The 18491-nt window shown below is 33.7% G+C and overlaps 1 long non-coding RNA gene across 1 annotated transcript; it reads right to left on the bottom strand.

Annotated features, from left to right (window-relative positions):
- Positions 1 to 11773: 11773 nt before the first annotated feature.
- Positions 11774 to 13272, bottom strand: LOC143074957 (uncharacterized). Its single transcript, XR_012978193.1, has 2 exons — positions 13176 to 13272; positions 11774 to 12478 (listed from the first exon to the last, which is right to left on the bottom strand). It is a non-coding gene; the product is annotated as an uncharacterized LOC143074957 (long non-coding RNA).
- Positions 13273 to 18491: the final 5219 nt, after the last annotated feature.

The raw sequence follows: 18491 nt of genomic DNA, 5'->3' as shown, positions 1-18491 counted from the left end.
AAACACAGCGAGGAAAAAGTAAAATCACAAAAATACTGAACTCAGAGGAACATCAATTCGGAAAGTCCATAATAACATGGCAAAATCAAATAACAAAACGCATCAAAAACGAATGGACAAGAACTGTCATATTCCGGACTTGGTACAGCCATTTTCAAATGTAGAAAATGGTAGATTGAACCTGGTTTAAAAGCTAGCTAAACCTCTCACTTCTATGACAGTCGCATCAAATTCCATTATATTGACAACGATGTGTGAAAAAAACAATAGGTAAAAATGTCACAAATAGGGGTAAATAGTCTAATTTGGTAGGTCACATTCGTGAAAAGGGAACGGGATTGTAGTTACGACATAAGGAACATATCCGATATCATCTGTGAAACGGATATTCCATAACGGCCAAACAACTCGTGATGGCGTCCGTAAAATTTACAAAGTGATGATTTCAACTTCACCATTTGGAACTCTTGGATTAAAAATGAAAATTCACACAATTAGGAAGCTGAAATCATCTCTTTTGTCGTAAAGTTTTGTTTTCAACCGACCCTCATAGTCAATTTCTAGATATAAGTCATAATCAAATGGCAAAATCAAAAGCTCAAACACATCAAACGAATCGATAACAACTGTCATATTCCTGACTTGGTACAGGCATTTTCTTATGTAGTAAATGGTGGATTGATCCTGGTTTTATAGCTAGCTAAACCTCTCACTTGTATGACAGTCGTATCACATTCCTTTATATTGTCACCGATGCGTGAACAAAACAAACAGACACAATAGTTAAAAATGTCAAAAATAGGGGTACTGCAGTCAACATTGTGTTATCATCTTTATCACTGTAAAAACAGCAAATGTAACGAAGAAGCACAAAAAGGCATACATCAAATTAACATCCTCATTTTGATTATATTATACGATTTTATTTGTCTATGTAAAATGCACCTATCAAGGAAGGAGGGTTTTGAGTACTGGTGTAAAAATGCGCGTTTGAAATTCGCACAGGTAGACATGAATTGATGTTCAGTAGTTTTAGTTTAATTTTGATGTGGTTCATAAGTGTTTCTCGTTTTTTATATATATATATTATACAGTTGGTTTTCCCGTTTGAATGGTTTTACACTAGTGTTTTGGGGGACCTTCATAGCTTGCTCTGTGGTGTGAGCCAAAGCTCCGTGCTTGTACTTGGCCTATAATGGTTTACTTTACAAATTTCAATCTAATTAAAACTAGATCTCCGCACTCGCTCATTCTTAAATGCTAGGTTTTTTAGACTGTTTGAACCACAATAGATTAACAATAAGAATAAGAATATTTATCTTTCCAATCAAGGGGCATTGATTGGCAGCAAGACATGTACATGTACACATAAAACAAAACATCATGATTGTAACAGAAAAAAACATTTTATAAATATTGAAATGAAACATCAAAAGTTCAGACAGGTGATATCATCTCCATTCCCCAAATAAATCTTATCAATTTAATTCTTGGCAGGACCAGGACCATAAAATCATTACAATCATCATTGTTATTTCGTACATTTATAATTTAAATTTCGTCTAAATTTTAATTTAAGAATTTAATGTTTCTTTTCATTGGGTTGTAAAAGCGTTGACCGAAATACATTTTGTATGAAGTGCGGAAGTGCCTCATCCTTAATTAATACGCAAGGTGAACGCTTTAACACCCCTACGAAAACGTGTGTCATCATGTTTGTTACAGTTCATGCAATTCATTTTGAAATGAAGAATGACACGAAATTGCTGTTCAAAATAACGTAAAATGATGAAACATACATTTTCTTATCGGTGCCTATTATAGCTGACTATGCGGTATGGGTTTTGCTCATTGTTGAAGGCCGTACGGTGACCTATAGTTGTTAATGTCTGCGTCATTTTGGTCTTTTGTGGATAGTTGTCTCATTGGCAATCATATCACATCTTCTTTTTTATATCTTGTTAGTCTACTAATCAAATTTTACCTCATTTAAAAGATATGAAAAATTAGGTAAAATATTGTTTTAATCCTTTAAAAATATCTCCCTACCATCCTTGTATGCCGGCATCAATATTATTCTGATATTTCACATAAGAAAGTCTCTTTGCTTTTATTTTGTTTTGTTGTTGCAGATAATGGCGTATTATCCGAACAACGTATATACAAATGTCTTCAGAGAGGATGTTATAAAACTACATCAACAGATAGACGATTTAGAAAAAACTGGACAATGGTCAGATCTTATAAAATTGATTGAAAGTAGTGACGACCTTGTAAATTCAAGCAGACTTCCAGTGAAGGGAGATCATAAAGGTCCTACCTGGTATACGCCTCTTCATTACGCAGCTGACTAAGGTGCAACGGAAAACAAATTTAACGATTTAATACGACTTGGTGCGTCAAAATGTATGAAGAATTCTGAAGGTCAAACCGCTTATGACATTGCAAAAAGTAAAGGTCTTGATAAAGTTATATTGGACCAATTAATGATTCCAAGGACAATAAAAGAAAACGATGCTGCAATTAAGAAAATGGAAAAAGGTTTACACGAGGTTATCAATAGTAGATTTAAAGACTTGATCAAGGGAAATAGACCATTTGAAAACGGTCACCTTACTAACGATGGTGTCATATATGACAGATAAATGCGTTTACAGAATGAGTAACGAGTTATATTTTCCAATGGCTGCCTTTTGGGTTACAGATAACTAGCATGCATATTTTAATAGATTCCATAGGATATTATAGGAGTTTTCTCCTTCCATAGTACGTTGATAATGCATTCTAGAGAATACATCGTCTGTCCCTCTCGTATCTTTCGCCCCTCTTTTTCACACATGGCTATTCAATCACTTCAGGTCGTGCAAAATGTCAACAATAAAATTGAGAATAGAAATGGAGAATGTGTCAAAGAGACAACAACCCGAACATAAAACAGACAACAGCAGAAGGTCACCAACAGGTGACTACTTAAGCCGTCCGGATCGTTCATGATTTCAATAACCATGGCTACTAATCCGTTCCCTTCTGATAGAACACGGTATCAATAAGCATGTCTTCTAATATAGTTTTGGTCGTGCGCGATGTTAAATCCTTTGTTATCCATTCCCTTCCGATTGACAACCTTGGTTATTAATTCTTTCGTGTCGTGCACCATGTCAACAACATTGGCTAATAATCCCTTTCGGGTGTTGTGTGCTTTCAACAACATTGGCTTTTCATACCATTCGGGTCGTTGACGATTTTAACAGCATGGCTACCTATTATATTCGGTTCGTATATGCATTAAGATTGTTTAAAGATCAGAAATCAGTGACAACTGCTGTATGCATTAATGGTTCTTTATTCTGCAATCGACATTTCTACTATTCAAATAAATGGAAGCGATACGCTTGTAGTGCCCTGGTATTTATAGTCTTGTGGTATCTGCTGTGTGGCGAGCGAGTGTATGGTTATTTGCAAATCAATGTTTAAATAACAAATATATTTGGGGCCTCATTACGGTCTGCGTTTTAATGTTGTCAATTTCATTCAAATTCAATTGAACGGGGACAGTAGTATTTTCTGGCCCTTTAATGATAATGATAGCCTTTTTAAAATTTTCTCCACTTTCTAACACTGCCAAAAATTCTACATAAACAGTTAACAGAAGTACTTTTATTATATTATTCAGAAATGAATGTGAATATGTATCATGACCGTTCACTTTTTTTTTCTATCTTTAAAAAACCTACGATCACTAGTGCTTTTATGTCTTTTAAATGGTGAAGTTGAAATCATCCCTTCGTCAATTTTACGGACGCCATCACGAGTTGGTTGACCATTATGGAATAACCGTTTCACAAATGATATCGGATATGTTCCTTACGTCGTAACTACAATCCCCTTCTTTTTCATGAATGTGATCGACCGAATTATACTATTCACCGGATTTGTTACCAGATAAGCAACACGACGGGTGCCACATGTGGAGCAGGATCTACTTACCCTTCAGGAGCACCTGAGATCACCTCTAGTTTTTGGTGGGGTTCGTGTTGTTTATTCTCTAGTTTTCTATGTTGTGTTATGTGTACTATTGTTTGTCTTTTTCATTTTTTAGCCATGGCGTTGTCAGTTTATTTTCGATTTATGAGTTTGACTGTCCGTCTGGTATTTTTCGTCCCTCTTTTATCATGCAGTGAATATAAAATTCACTAAAATTCGCAAAACATCATTTTCACTTGTATGTAAAATTGTTTCATATTTTTCACCAGTTAGAAAAAGTCTGTTCAGTTGATACAGTATGTATCGTCCAATTTCACTGTTTAAATTCACTGACTTCAGTATGGTACACAAAAGAGCAACCTAAATACTGGAATTCAAATACTACCGTGCTAACTTAAATGATTTGAATTTGGAAAAATATACGTTAAAGTTCAATGTTAAATTGCATGATCAAACCAAATATCGCTCTGTACTGTCGATATACAAACAAAATGTTGCTCTGTTCTACGATATACAAAACAGAATTATTTCATGTATTATGTTCCGCCAAGCTTGTGATATTCATAGACAGGTACTTCTAAATGTTTTGAAGAAATTGTTTTGAGTTTTGGTGTAACCAGATGCTCCGCAGGGCGTAGCTTTATACGACCGCAGAGGTTGAACCCTGAACGGTTGGGGCAAGTATGGACACAACATTCAAGCTGGATTCAGCTCTAAATTTGGATTGTGATTAAATAGTTGACACAGCATAGGTTTCTGACACAGAATGAATGTGTTCTAATGAACTTAAAATTTTTGTTTTCTCTTAGAGCAATTCACTATGCTGTTGAATATTAATCCTCTCAAAACAAGAATGTGTCCTCAGTACACGAATGCCCCACTCGCACTATCATTTTCCATGTTCAGTAGACCGTGAAATTGGGGTAAAAACTCTAATTTGGCATTAAAATTAGAAAGATCATATCATAGGGGACATGTGTACTAAGTTTGAAGTCGATTGGACTTAAACTTCATCAAAAACTACCTTGACCAAAAACTTTAACCTGAAGCGGGACAGACGGACGGACGAACGGACGGACGAACGAACGGACAGACGGACGGACAGACGCACAGACCAGAAAACATAATGCCCCTCTACTATCGTAGGTGGGGCATAAAAATGTTTGAAGAAATTTTCTTTTTTATTTATGAAATTTCAAATGAGAAAAATTGAACCCAATTTTTTTAATCACATCCCCCTTTCCCTTATTCCAAAACTAATCTAAATTAAAATTTCTAATGGAGTTTGCAACAATAACTACTCATTTAAATACATCATAAAATATTAAGATGTAAAAAAAAACTGCTTGTTATCACTAAATGTTATTTATTATAATTTATCAGTTGGTAGTAAAAAGTGAATATACATTGTATATTGCATATAACAAAGATTTAAGTTGATTCTGGACAAAGAAAGATAACTCCAATTAATAAAAAAATCTTGCTATTGCACAATATTTTGCAATTAGATATTTCTTGCTTACTATTCTGGACAAAGAAAGATAACTCTAATTAAAAAAAATTTGCTATTTCACAATATTGTGCAATTAGATATTTCTTGCCATTGCGCAATACTGTGCAATTGAAAAGACTTGCTATTGCACAACACTTAATATAATAATTTTAGATCCTGATTTGGACCAACTTGAAAACTGGGCCCATAATAAATCAAAGAGCAGAATGCTCTGAGGGATACGATTGCCATATAGTTTTCATTGACACATGTATAGCAGTTCTGCCAACTTTTCATTAAGCAAATTCGTGAGATTTGGCCAAAATAGAAAAGATCAAATGGGAAAAAATTGATCCAAGGATACTGCTGCAAAAAAGCATGAACATGCGCGAGTCTCACGCATTTTTGGCAGCCCTGGCCTTGAAGGCATAAAACTTTGCTCAGTGCTTGGAGCACAAAAATCATGCTCGAAACAAGAAATCAAGCAATTTCATTGGTTGATTTTCGAGTATGAGTACAAAAAAACTGACTCGAAAGTTTTATGACCGCAAGGTACAGCTGGATAGTATTACTTTCAAAACTAATTCAACTGCACATGCAAAGGTAATATAAATCTGAATAGTCACTCAACTTTAAAAATAGCTAATCCTGGATACAAGTGTACGAGCAATGTACTTATTGTGTTTTATTTGTGTGCTATCAATTCCAAGTTTACTTTCCACAGCAGTCACTGATAACTGAGAGCTTCGTGCTAATTTCCCTGCAACTGATCTGGTACAGTTCAACTGTATGCAAATTTCGGTATCTGTACAGCTAAGGATATATGTACATGTATCATTGATGCTAACTTGTAATAAATTGCATAAAGTCTGAAAGGGAGAATGGGAGAAAGGCAAGGTTCTTCATGTTCATTGTGTGTCTCATTCACTGCAAATATCTCAATTACAAATGTATTGTGTAATCAGTTGCTCTGTGCCTTCCAGTGGTGCAAGAAAAAAATCAGCATGGCAATCAAATTCAAGCGTACATATTTTTTCATTCTCAAATGGCTGTTCTTTTGCTGCATAAGTGTGGTCTGAATGTTCATATAACAAGAGGTCTCCTTTGACTTCTTCTGATGTAATAGAAATTTCCTCAGAACGTACAAACTCGACCAGAGATGTGTCATAATTGGATGATCCTTTTCATCTTCAGTGTGGATTGAAACTGCAACAGATATCTCCTCCATTATGGTATCAACAGCTGTCCATGGTCGAGGATTACCTTTCTTTTCTTCTGTCGACATCTAACGAGTTAATTTTTCTTGACGATTTTGACGGGAAATACTTCTGAAAGGGAGACAACTCGAAACGATAATATGGAAGACTCCATTTCGGCTAAAGGGGTGTTATAGGTAAAACTTCATTGATTTTAATTTAAATGGTGCATATGATTTTAAATTATGCATCAACAATATTAAACCCTCAATAGCAGGCAGACATAGAAAAAATCCAATGAGTTTCAAATTAATTAATAAGCGGGGAATCCAGAACAACCACTCAATCTGATACCCCTTGAAATCAAAACTATACGCATGCGCATTAATACATAAACAAACCCGCGACGAGAACGTTTATTTAATTTATGATATGATGAATGAGTCTCAATTTCTTTATGAGAGTACAGTATCAGTTTCATAACGGTAAAATATAAAAAAAACTCCACTTCAGTTCTTATATGACAGAAATAGAATTATCGGAATTCAAAGAACTCTCGGATTTATCAAAACTGGGGAATTCCCTCTGACGTGTGTCTAAATTTATAAAAACACTAAATATAAATACTGCTTAATTCTGATTTTCCGTGTTGTTAAAAACACGCATATAAGTCAAGGGAAAAATCAAACATGAAGATTATGAGAAGAACATTACAGGAAAGTTGTTTATGTTCAATCCTTTTGCTTGTTTTTACCTTTTAAAGCAAGACAATCATCAGAATATGAGATGTTGCTGAATGTTTAGAATAAAACGGTTGACGTGAGGGAATGAGCCCTGAGTCAACGGTAAAAGTCTACAGATTGCTTAAAAGCAATCGTATCCCAAAAATCTAAGTACATTTTTGGATTCAGCATATCAAAGAACCCCAAGATTTCAATTTTTGTTGAAATCAGACTAAGTTTAATTTTGGACCCTTTGGACTTTAGTGTAGACCAATTTGAAAACAGGACCAAAAATGAAGAATCTACATACACAGTTAGATTTGGTATATCAAAGAACCCCATTTATTCAATTTTTGATGAAATCAAACAAAGTTTAATTTTGGACCCCGATTTGGACCAACTTGAAAACTGGGCCAATAATCAAGAATCTAAGTACATTTTTAGATTCAGCATATCAAAGAACCTAACTGATTCATTTTTTGTCAAAATCAAACTAAGTTTAATTTTGGACCCTTTGGACCTTAATGTAGACCAATTTGAAAACGGGACCAAAAGTTAAGAATCTACATACACAGTCATGACAGTTAGATTCGGCATATCAAAGAACCCCAATTATTCAATTTTGATGAAATCAAACAAAGTTTAATTTTGGACCCTTTGGGCCCCTTATTCTGTTGGGACCAAAACTCCCAAAATCAATACCAACCTTCCTTTTATGGTCATAAACCTTTTGTTTAAATTTCATAGATTTCTATTTACTTATACTAACGTTATGGTGCGAAAACCAAGAAAAATGCTTATTTGGGTCCCTTTTTGGCCCCTAATTCCGAAACTGTTAGGACCTTAATTCCCAAAATCAATACCAACCTTCCTTTTGTAGTCATTAACATTGTGTATAAATTTCATTGATTTCTATTTACTTAAACTAAAGTTATTGTGCGAAAACCAAGAATAATGCTTATTTGGGCCCTTTTTTGGCCCCTAATTCCTAAACTATTGAAACCTAAACTCCCAAAATCAATCCCAACCGTTCTTTTGTGGTCATAAACCTTGTGTCAAGATTTCATAGATTTCTATTAACTTAAACTAAAGTTATAGTGCTAAAACCAAGAAAATGCTTATTTGGGCCCTTTTTGGCCCCTAATTCCTAAAATGTTGGGACCAAAACTCCCAAAATCAATACCAACCTTCCTTTTGTGGTCATAAACCTTGTGTTAAAATTTCATAGATTTCCATTCACTTTTACTAAAGTTAGAGTGCGAAAACTAAAAGTATTCGGACGCCGGACGACGACGACGACGACGACGACGCCGACGCCAACGTGATAGCAATATACGACGAAACATTTTTCAAATTTTGCGGTCGTATAAAAATTATTCTTTGTGGTATGCTGTAAGGGCACATAACGGTCAACCTAGACAATTACATTGAAATAGTTCATTCCAATCACCTCGGTATAGAAATATATAATTCTGGTACGTAAAACATCAATCTAAAACATTTACTTTGTACTGTGTCATGTTTACCGCCTCTGTATAGCTTGTGTGCTTGTGTAAGGGCGTATAACATCAACCTAAACAATTACATTGTATTATTTCATGTGCGCCGCCTCAATATATCTTGTGTGTTGATGTAAGGGCGGTAACACAATCTAAATTATTTCTTTTTTATCTCCTCAATATAGAAACATATGATTATAACACCAACCCTTAACAATTATTATTCTAAATATATGTTCATCTTCAAAGTTCAGCTTTAACGTGCTGTTGGGAGTGTATAACATCAACCCAAACCGTTATATTGTATTATTTGTAAAACAGTTACAGCTCACGCATGTCATCTGACAAGTTATAATGATTGTAAAGAATTTTATGTTGACAACAATGAGACACAATTACCATTAGGCTCTGTATAGGTCTTAATTACTCTTCACAGTGCTGTTAGTACCAATAGGCTTTGTATAGATGTTAATTACTCTTCACAGGGTTGTTAGTATTAAACATCAATGTTTGTTGTCAGAGTTGATTCGATGTTTCCGGATCAGAAGTATATATTCTTATCTTTGACATTTCAGAGACGAACTTTCAATCATGTATTTGTTGAGCTAATAAACAACAAATCAAATAGTTATTTGGTATCTGACAATTGTAATTTAAGAATGTTAACAAGTTCTGTAAAGACATTTCTCTAGAGAAATATAAATTGTCAGACTTGACATGTAGTGCTCAAATGAATCCAAGGGTTAATGATGAACACGTAAAACTGGTAATTCCAGGATTGTGTTTCTATTTATCGAAAGTACCGAGCAACATTTTATTTTGTATATCGATAATACAGAGCGATATTTTGTTTTGTATATCGAAAGTACAGAGCAAAAGTTTGTTTTGTATATCGATAGTACAGAGTGATATTTTGTTTTGTATATTTAAAGTACAGAGCAACATTTTACATTCTGTTGCTTTTATCATGCAATTTAACATTGATCTTTAACGTATAGTCCCCCCCTTTCAAATCATTAAAGGTAGCAGCTGCACGGTAGTATTTTCATTCCAGTATTTAGGTTGCTCTTTTGTATACCCTACTGACGTCAGTGTATCTGAACAATGTGATTGGACAAAAAATATTGTGTCAATGGAACATACTTTTCCAAACTGAGGGATAAATGAGGGGGGATAGGACCTTTATCGGGACTCCGGGATCGGGTGTTTTTAAGTCGGGATTTCGGGATTGACCCTTTCGGGATCCGGGAATTCTTCTTTCGAATTTCGGGAACTCGGGATTTCGGAATTTGGTGTTTTTAAACCTGGGATTTCGGGATCGGGACCCCTCCTATCCCCTCTCATAAATTAGGTGTAGAAAAATATTTAATAATTTTATATACATGTGAAAATTTAATTTTTTTTAAATTTTGTATTTACTGCATAATAAAAGACGTAAAAGCACTAGTTGCCTTAGGTCTTTAAAAGATAGAAACAAAAATAAACGGTCATGATACATATTCAAATTCATTTCTGAATAGTATTATGAAAATTTTAGTTAACTGTTTATGCAAAATTTTTGACAGTGTTTGAAAGTGATGATTTTTTTTAAATGCTATCATTATCTCTTATATGTTCATTTGAATGAAACTGACAACACTAAAACGCAGACCGTAATAAGGACCCCAAATTGATCTGTTATGTAAACATTGATTTGAATATAACTGTTCATGCGCTTGCAACAGAAGCAGGATATCACGAGACTATAACTACCAGTGCACTACACGCGTATCGCTTCCATTTATTCGTATAGTAGAAATGTCGACTGCAGAATCATTAATGCATACAACGGTTGTCACTGATTTCGAATTTTGAAACAATCTTCATTCGTATACGAACCGAATGGAATAGGTAGCCATGCTGTTGACAATACCAAAATTATTGACATCACACAAGAACCGAAGGGGGTTATTAACCAAGGTTTTTGACATCGTGTACGACACAAAAAGAACTAACAGCCAAGTTTGTTGACCGGAAGGAAATGAATAGCAAAGGATTTAACATCGTGCACGACCAGAACTAGGTTAGAAGACATGTTTACTGAAACCGTGTTCGACCCAAGGGAAAATTAGTAGCCCTGTTATTTCATCGTGCACGACCCGGATGTGATAATAAGCTAAGGTTGCTGACATAGTGCACGACCCAAAGGGCATAAGTAGCCAAGGTTCTTGAAATCTTTCACGACCCGAAGGTCATAAGTAGCCGTGCTTGTTGACATTTTGCACTATATGAAGGGATGTAATAGCCATGCGTGAAAAAGAGGGGTGAAAGATACCATAGGGACAGTCAATATATTCTCAAGAATGCATTATCACAGTACTGTCGAAGGAGGAAACTCCTATACTATCCTATAGAATCTATCATGCCTGCCAGATATATGTAGTTCAAAGGCAGTTAAGGGGAAATAATGCTCGTTTCTCTTCCCGTAAACGCTTTTATCAATTGATACGTTATATCTAACGTCATCATCAGTTGGTTGACCGCTATTGAATATCTGTGTCACCGATGAACACAGATATGTCATAATTTTTAAGCTGTAACACCTTCTTCCTCTCTTCCTAGATTGTGACATAATCTAAATTGAACTAACAATGTGTTACATGACGGGTACCATATTTGTAACAGGAAATATCTACCCTTCTACTGAAGCATATGAGGTAACCTTTGGTTTGTTGGTTTTATTTGGTTCATGTTGATTAGTCTTGAGTTTTTCTTGTTTGTCATATTGTGTTGCATGTTAGATTGTTTTAATGTACCTTTAGTATCTTCCATCTTTTTTAAATGAGTTGCATCACAAAACTTGCATGCGTCTTAAATATGTATATATATTGACTACTACAATTAAAGAGGTAGGTATTTTATTTCATGTGCTAGTAATTAAAGAGGATTGTCATTTGGTAATAAAGTAACTTTGCCTTCCTTATTAACCACGTGATTTTGTTCACTTCCGCCACAAACACGAATCCAGCTATCTGCTTGGATGCCATCGTCGTGTTCACTAACACTAAAACCACCATACATTCCGGGTACAGGATAATAAAAACTTCCATGTTCAAATAATAGAGAAAGTTGAGGTAAAGCTTGTCCGTTTCCCTTTATCAAGTCTTTAACTCTACTATTGATGACCTCGTGTAAGCCTTTTTCCATTTTCTCAATTGCAGCGGCGTTTTGTTTTATTTTCTTTGGAATCACTAATTGGTCCAATATAACTTTATCAAGACCTTTACTTTTTGCAATGTCATAAGCGGTTTGACCTTCAGCATTCTTCATACTTTTCGATGCACCCAGTCGTATTAAATCTTTAAATATGTGTTCCGGTGCACCTAAGTCAGCTGCGTAATGAAGAGGCGTATACCAGGCAGGACCTTTATTATCTCCCTTCACTGGAAGTCTGCTTGAATTTACAAGCTCGCCGCTACTTTCCAACAATTCTACAAGTTCTGACCACTGTCCAGCTTTTCCTAAATCGTCTATCTGCTGATGTTGTTGAACAATATCGTCCTTGAAGACGGTTGTATAAACGTTGATGGGATAGTTCGCCATTATCTACAACAACAAAATAAATTAGGAGAAAGTTCACTTTCTTATGTGAAATGTTAGAATAATAGTGTCTGAAATTATCTTTATACGATTGGAGTGAAGAATTTTACGAGACTTTAACAAATACGATTTGTTCAGTATATCGAGATGAAATTAGTAGATTTCTGTCTGGAATATGTAAACAACACAAAAAGCTAGATTGTGATTGCAGATGGCTTTAAACTTTGGCAAAATGTTAAATTGAATGATTGTTGTTTGTTCGACGTCCAGTCACAAATATTTCATGGGTTATATCAGAACTATAACAATTAGTCAATTCACACAAACGAAAGAACGGCGAACGGTCTGAGTATGTACAAAAAAAATGTGTATTTGTACAATCCAACAGTCCAATACAAGCAATACCAGACGTTGTCTCAAAAGACTGAGACCAGTTATAAGTCTTCAGATTAACTGAAAGACAGAAAAAGACCAAAAAGCAAACAATTATAATGACAGAGCAACACGATCCCCACCACTAGAAACCATAATGAACATTTTGGTATTTACCTGTTTACCTGTTTACAGTAATGTTTAAAAATAGATATTAGGTATGCAGTACACAGTTCTACAGTTGTGTAAATAATATAAGAAACCATATTTAAATATTTGGGATATTGGTCACATCAAGAAAGAATATATAAGATTATTGGTGTAAAAATACCTTTGGTGCCGTAAAGTATATAGGAATCCACTGCCTAGATGCCAGCTGAAGTATTAACCAAAACTATTAATAGATTTAAAACAACATTGAAAGTAATTCATAAACAAGTACGGATAGAAAAAGGTTATACTCCGTATGAAAACAAGCTTTAAATAAAGAAACGCAACACGTGAACCTGAATGTTAGTTAACTTTGTGGTTTTATTTTTCTGTCAATTCACACTTATTTTTGATACAGGTAAATAATCTTATTTTGTTGGTTTTTTTTAAATTTATTTCGATTCTAACGACTGACTATGCAGTTTCTTCTTTTTGTTTTCTTTAATTTAGCATGCAGGTTAATCTTTCCGTGTCCATTATTGTTTAGCATGCAGGTACTTATATTCGTGTTAAAAGGCCCCGACATGACAAATGAGAAAAAAAAATATCCTACAACATTTCTTATTAACAAAAAAACAAATATGGCAGATAGCAACAGGCATATCCTATCAATTGTAGATTAAAGTAAAGACTTTTGATTTTCTGGAAAAGATAACAGTAAATAAATATAATATCAGGGCAATTATCTGTTTGGTTTGAACTCTGAGACGGATAAACGAAATTATTTTCAAATTTTATAAATATTAACTATTTTATTATAATTCAAAAACGATACTATCCGATAGTTCAAATGAAATGAAGTCAACAGTATGACTAGTATTTACCGCTGTTCAATAATCTTAAATCAATTAAGCGTAATTCATTCGGGTTACTAGAACTGAGGGAAACACCTCAACATTTAGAGGAAAACAACTGAACAACAGAAACATTGAAATGCAACAAAAAAACAAACGTTAACATACTAGTACATAGCAAATTGATATTATACAAATATAGCCTTTGTATGAGGTCGATACAAGGATATATTACCTGAAAGAAGTATATTGACTGAGGACGAAGTCCGAGGTCGATATACTTCTTTGGGTCGATATATCCTGTATTGACCTCATACAAAGGCTATATTTGTTATATTATTAATTTCTGACCATATTTGTACAAAAATGTATCAAAATCGTCATTTAGGTTTGTTGGAATTTTAAAGATATGACATTGTCTCCTTGACAATAACAAAATATTAGATGTTATTTCATTTACTTTTATTTTTTGACATCTTAAAATAGATATAGGAAGATGTGGTGTGAGTGCCAATGAGACAACTCTCCATACAAATAACAATTTAAAAAGTAAACCATTATAGGTTAAAGTACGGCCTTCAACACGGAGCCTTGGCTCACACCGAACAACAAGCTATAAAGGGCCCCAAAATTACTAGTGTAAAACCATTCAAACGGGAAAACCAACGGTCTAATCTATATAAACAAAACGAGAAACACGTATATATTACATAAACAAACGACAACTACTGTACATCAGATTCCTGACTTAGGACAGGTGCAAACATTTGCAGCGGGATTAAACGTTTTAATGGATCCAAACCTTCTCCCTTTTTCTGAAACAATAGCATAACATCACAACAAAGAAAAACATACGATAAAATATCAATTGGCAGACTTAACTCAATCAAAAAACGTATGATTAAACAATGAACGAATAAATTTGATCTGCGATATCTGAATACAAATGCACAGTTAATTAAATATTAGAGACAAACATTCATGACCAAAAAGCTAACAAACAAATTCAAACGCAGGACATGACTGAGAAATATTTAACCAATCAATGTTAACTTTAGAAAAAAAACGTTTTTTTTTTATAATCTTGAAGTTTATACAAATGTTGTAAGAATAAGTGAAAAATTGAAGATATTACAAATAATCAAAGCTGGTGTACAGACAAGATCCATATAAATAAAAAATAACAAAAAAGCATTATAAACAGTATCAACAGGTCGAATTAACAAGAAAATACAAATCTTATATGTATTTGAATATTTTTTTCGTCAAATAATCGATCACAGATATCATGTGTTTCAAAACGTTAAACAATATCCTAAAATTCATTACATGACGTCACAAAGTATATTGGTTTTTAGATATTCTAAAAATAACCGTGCAATATGCTTTTTGCAGGTCAATATGCGTTTTGCTATCCGCCGTTTTCTCTCTACCTTCGAAAATATAGTTTAAATGTGACTAACCCTTAACGAATCAAATTTGTTAAAATATACGAATTAATAATATATATATATATATATATAGACATCTTTGTATTAGAAGATGAAAGGTTTTGACCTGTATATCAGTTACTAGATATAGGAAGATTTGGTATGAATGCCATTCAAGTCACAATTTATAAAAGTAAACCATTATAGGTCAAGGTACTGTCTTCAACACGGAGCCTTGGCTCACACCGAACAACAAGCTATATAAAGGGCCCCAAAACTAGTGTAAAACCATTCAAACGGGAAAACCTATTTAAACTTTACAATGCATCCCATTGGTTATTTTGACATACAAAATTATGTAAAATTGTAAATATACTGGTAAAGGGAGTCTAACTCGTAAACGTAAGAGAATATCTTTCTATTCTAATTCTGTTAAGATGTTGGGATTTCATGTTCAAATCCGGCTGATACCATCAATGGATGTTTTACCTCAATGGTGTTTCAAGAAACTACTGGTACGGACTCTGGTCTGTAATAATTATTGTTTATGACAGTAATATGGAACGCCATCACTGCCTTATAAGAAGAAACTACTATGACATGATGCAAATGTTGCTTACATGATGTGAATTCTCCTTTATATGATGTGAATTCTTCATTACATGATGTGAATTCTTCTTTACATGATGTAAACTCTTCTTTACATGATGTGAATTCTTCATTACATGATGTGAATTCTTCTTTACATGATGTGAACTCTTCTTTCCATGATGTGAACTCTTCATTACATGATGTGAATTCTTCATTACATGATGTGAATAATTCATTACATGATGTGAATACTTCATTACATGATGTGAATTCTTCATTACATGATGTGAATTCTTCATTACATGATGTGAACTCTTCATTACATGATGTGAAAACTTCATTACATTACATGATGTGAAAACTTCATTACATTATGTGAAAACTTCATTGCATGATGTAAAAACGTCTTTACGTGATGTGGTTGTTTCATTACATGATGCGAAACTTTCCTTATGTGCTGTTAAAATAAAAACGCTTGTATATGATGCAAATACTTTAGTGTATGATGTGTATATTGCAGTACGTAATGCTAGAACTGCATTACCTGATGTGAACGTCACCTGATAATTTTATGTCATGTAAAGGGTTCAAAACTTGATAGAAGCGTGCTTTGTCTTTTTTATTATTAGGTTTGGCCGTTTACAGTATTATTGTGCTCCATAACTCCTTAACCCAAAATCTGTGCCCTATATATTTTCACTATAAACGTTTTGTTGCACAGTCCATAGGCTTGTTAAGGATATATAGGATTTAAGGTCATTCAAGGGTTCAAAACTTTATAGAAACGTTCTTGGTGGTGTATTTTTATGGTAGTGTTATTGTAACGGAGAGGGTCGGTGACGACACCTCCCGGGACGTGTAGTTGCCAGTATTGTGTCCCTATTCGACCATCGGGACACCTGACGTCAGATTATGGCGGAACAACAGACAATTAATCAAATGAAACTATGTTTAGTCACAAATGTACAATAATTGCCGACAAACAAGAATCAAAAAACTTTCTTAAATGAAGTTCAAAAATAGAGTAATTTCAAATGTAAAATGAAAAATAAAGTGTTCCCAAGAGTTAGTCTTTAGTAAATTAAATTGGCTTCGCGTTGTGTTTTAAGTAGTAAATTGCAACAAGAAGAGGTGACTAACTCTATCAAACTGCACCGAAGTGGTGACTAACTTGAAACTGAAGTGGACTGATACAGTCCGGTGAGTATTTGGAGGCCTGTACAAGGCCGACTCCGACTGAAAAAACCCAATTAAAATCCTTATATTGTCATTAAACCGGTTAACTTTTACATTAAAGGTACTGAAGACAAATTGAATAAACTAATATTCATAAAATATTACAGAAACATCAAAAGTTAAATACTAAAACAGTTAAATTAACAATCCTTACTTTTATCTCACTGTGGAGTTTAAATCAAATAAAACTTAAAATAAACATTTAATCATCAAATAATTAATCTATCCAAAAGTAAGGGGAATTAACTAGGCACATTTATTACACTATTATAAGGTTTATATTTTAGGAAACCTCAGTATTATATACTAAACGTTTATGGGTCCCTTACCAACGAAGTTGAAGGGGACTTTAGGTTTGCACTTTGTCCGTCTAGAAAATTAGCTTTCCGCATTTTTTAGTTTAAAACGTATTTATTTATAGTGGATTCGGTAACACGTTTTGCAACTTATATAAATCCCTTTCCACTTTGCAAATGCGAGTGCTGCCTTGTAGCGGCATTAGCCTACTCGGTTTCGAAATCTACAAGAATGTCTTTTACGTGCAAGAGATATGTCACTGTTGTTGGCCATGCTTGAAGATATTGATTTGATATTTAGTATATAATATACGCATGACAAGTTACAAATCAAGTTCAAGTTTTGTAACGGTTTGAGGATTTTTTGCAGAGTTATTGCCCTTGGACTTAGAAAATTCACTTTTATGTTTTTTAAAGACATTGACTTAAAATTTGACATAGAAATTATTAGTAAAACCATGACAAGTTACAGATCAAGTGCGAATTGTGTTTGCAATTTTATGGTCATCGAACTTAGAAAAATAATGCAAGAAATAAATTTTCCACTATTTTTTTTGTCATTAACTTACAGATTTAGATTTGAAATCTGTTTTATAGTTTTACCATTACAAGTTACAGATCAAGTTTAAATTTAGTTTTGATTTGATGATATTTTGCAAATTCAAATGATCCTTAGACCTAGAAAAATCAAACAATGTTCTGCACATGTTTTAGTCATGCTTGTCTAACTACCGTTATATTGATTTGATATTTGGTATCTACTTTTAACATTACAATTTACACATCAATTTCAAATTTTCTGTTTGAGAATAATGAATTTTAACTGGTAGGGGACTATGTTTTGCCATGCAATACTTTCAGAATGCTGGATACTACCCATACTGGTCTTCTTTGTCCACACTTTTTATGCTTGTGTATCACTTCTTAGCTATTTTTGTATGGATTTATTTTTTTAAGTTTAGATAAGTTAATAGATTTATTTATTTCAAAGTGAGATATGTAACAAAGTAACGTAAGTGAAACAATTGTACATGTACCGTATAGCTTCTGAATATACATGATATAGGAGAAGTATTTTCGAATATTTTTT

The sequence above is a fragment of the Mytilus galloprovincialis genome, chromosome 5 (assembly GCF_965363235.1).
Source record: "Mytilus galloprovincialis chromosome 5, xbMytGall1.hap1.1, whole genome shotgun sequence".
NCBI classification, from domain to species: Eukaryota; Metazoa; Mollusca; class Bivalvia; order Mytilida; family Mytilidae; genus Mytilus; species Mytilus galloprovincialis.
Note: the sequence above shows the minus strand (reverse complement) of the source record. Positions and strands in the feature narration are given on the sequence as shown.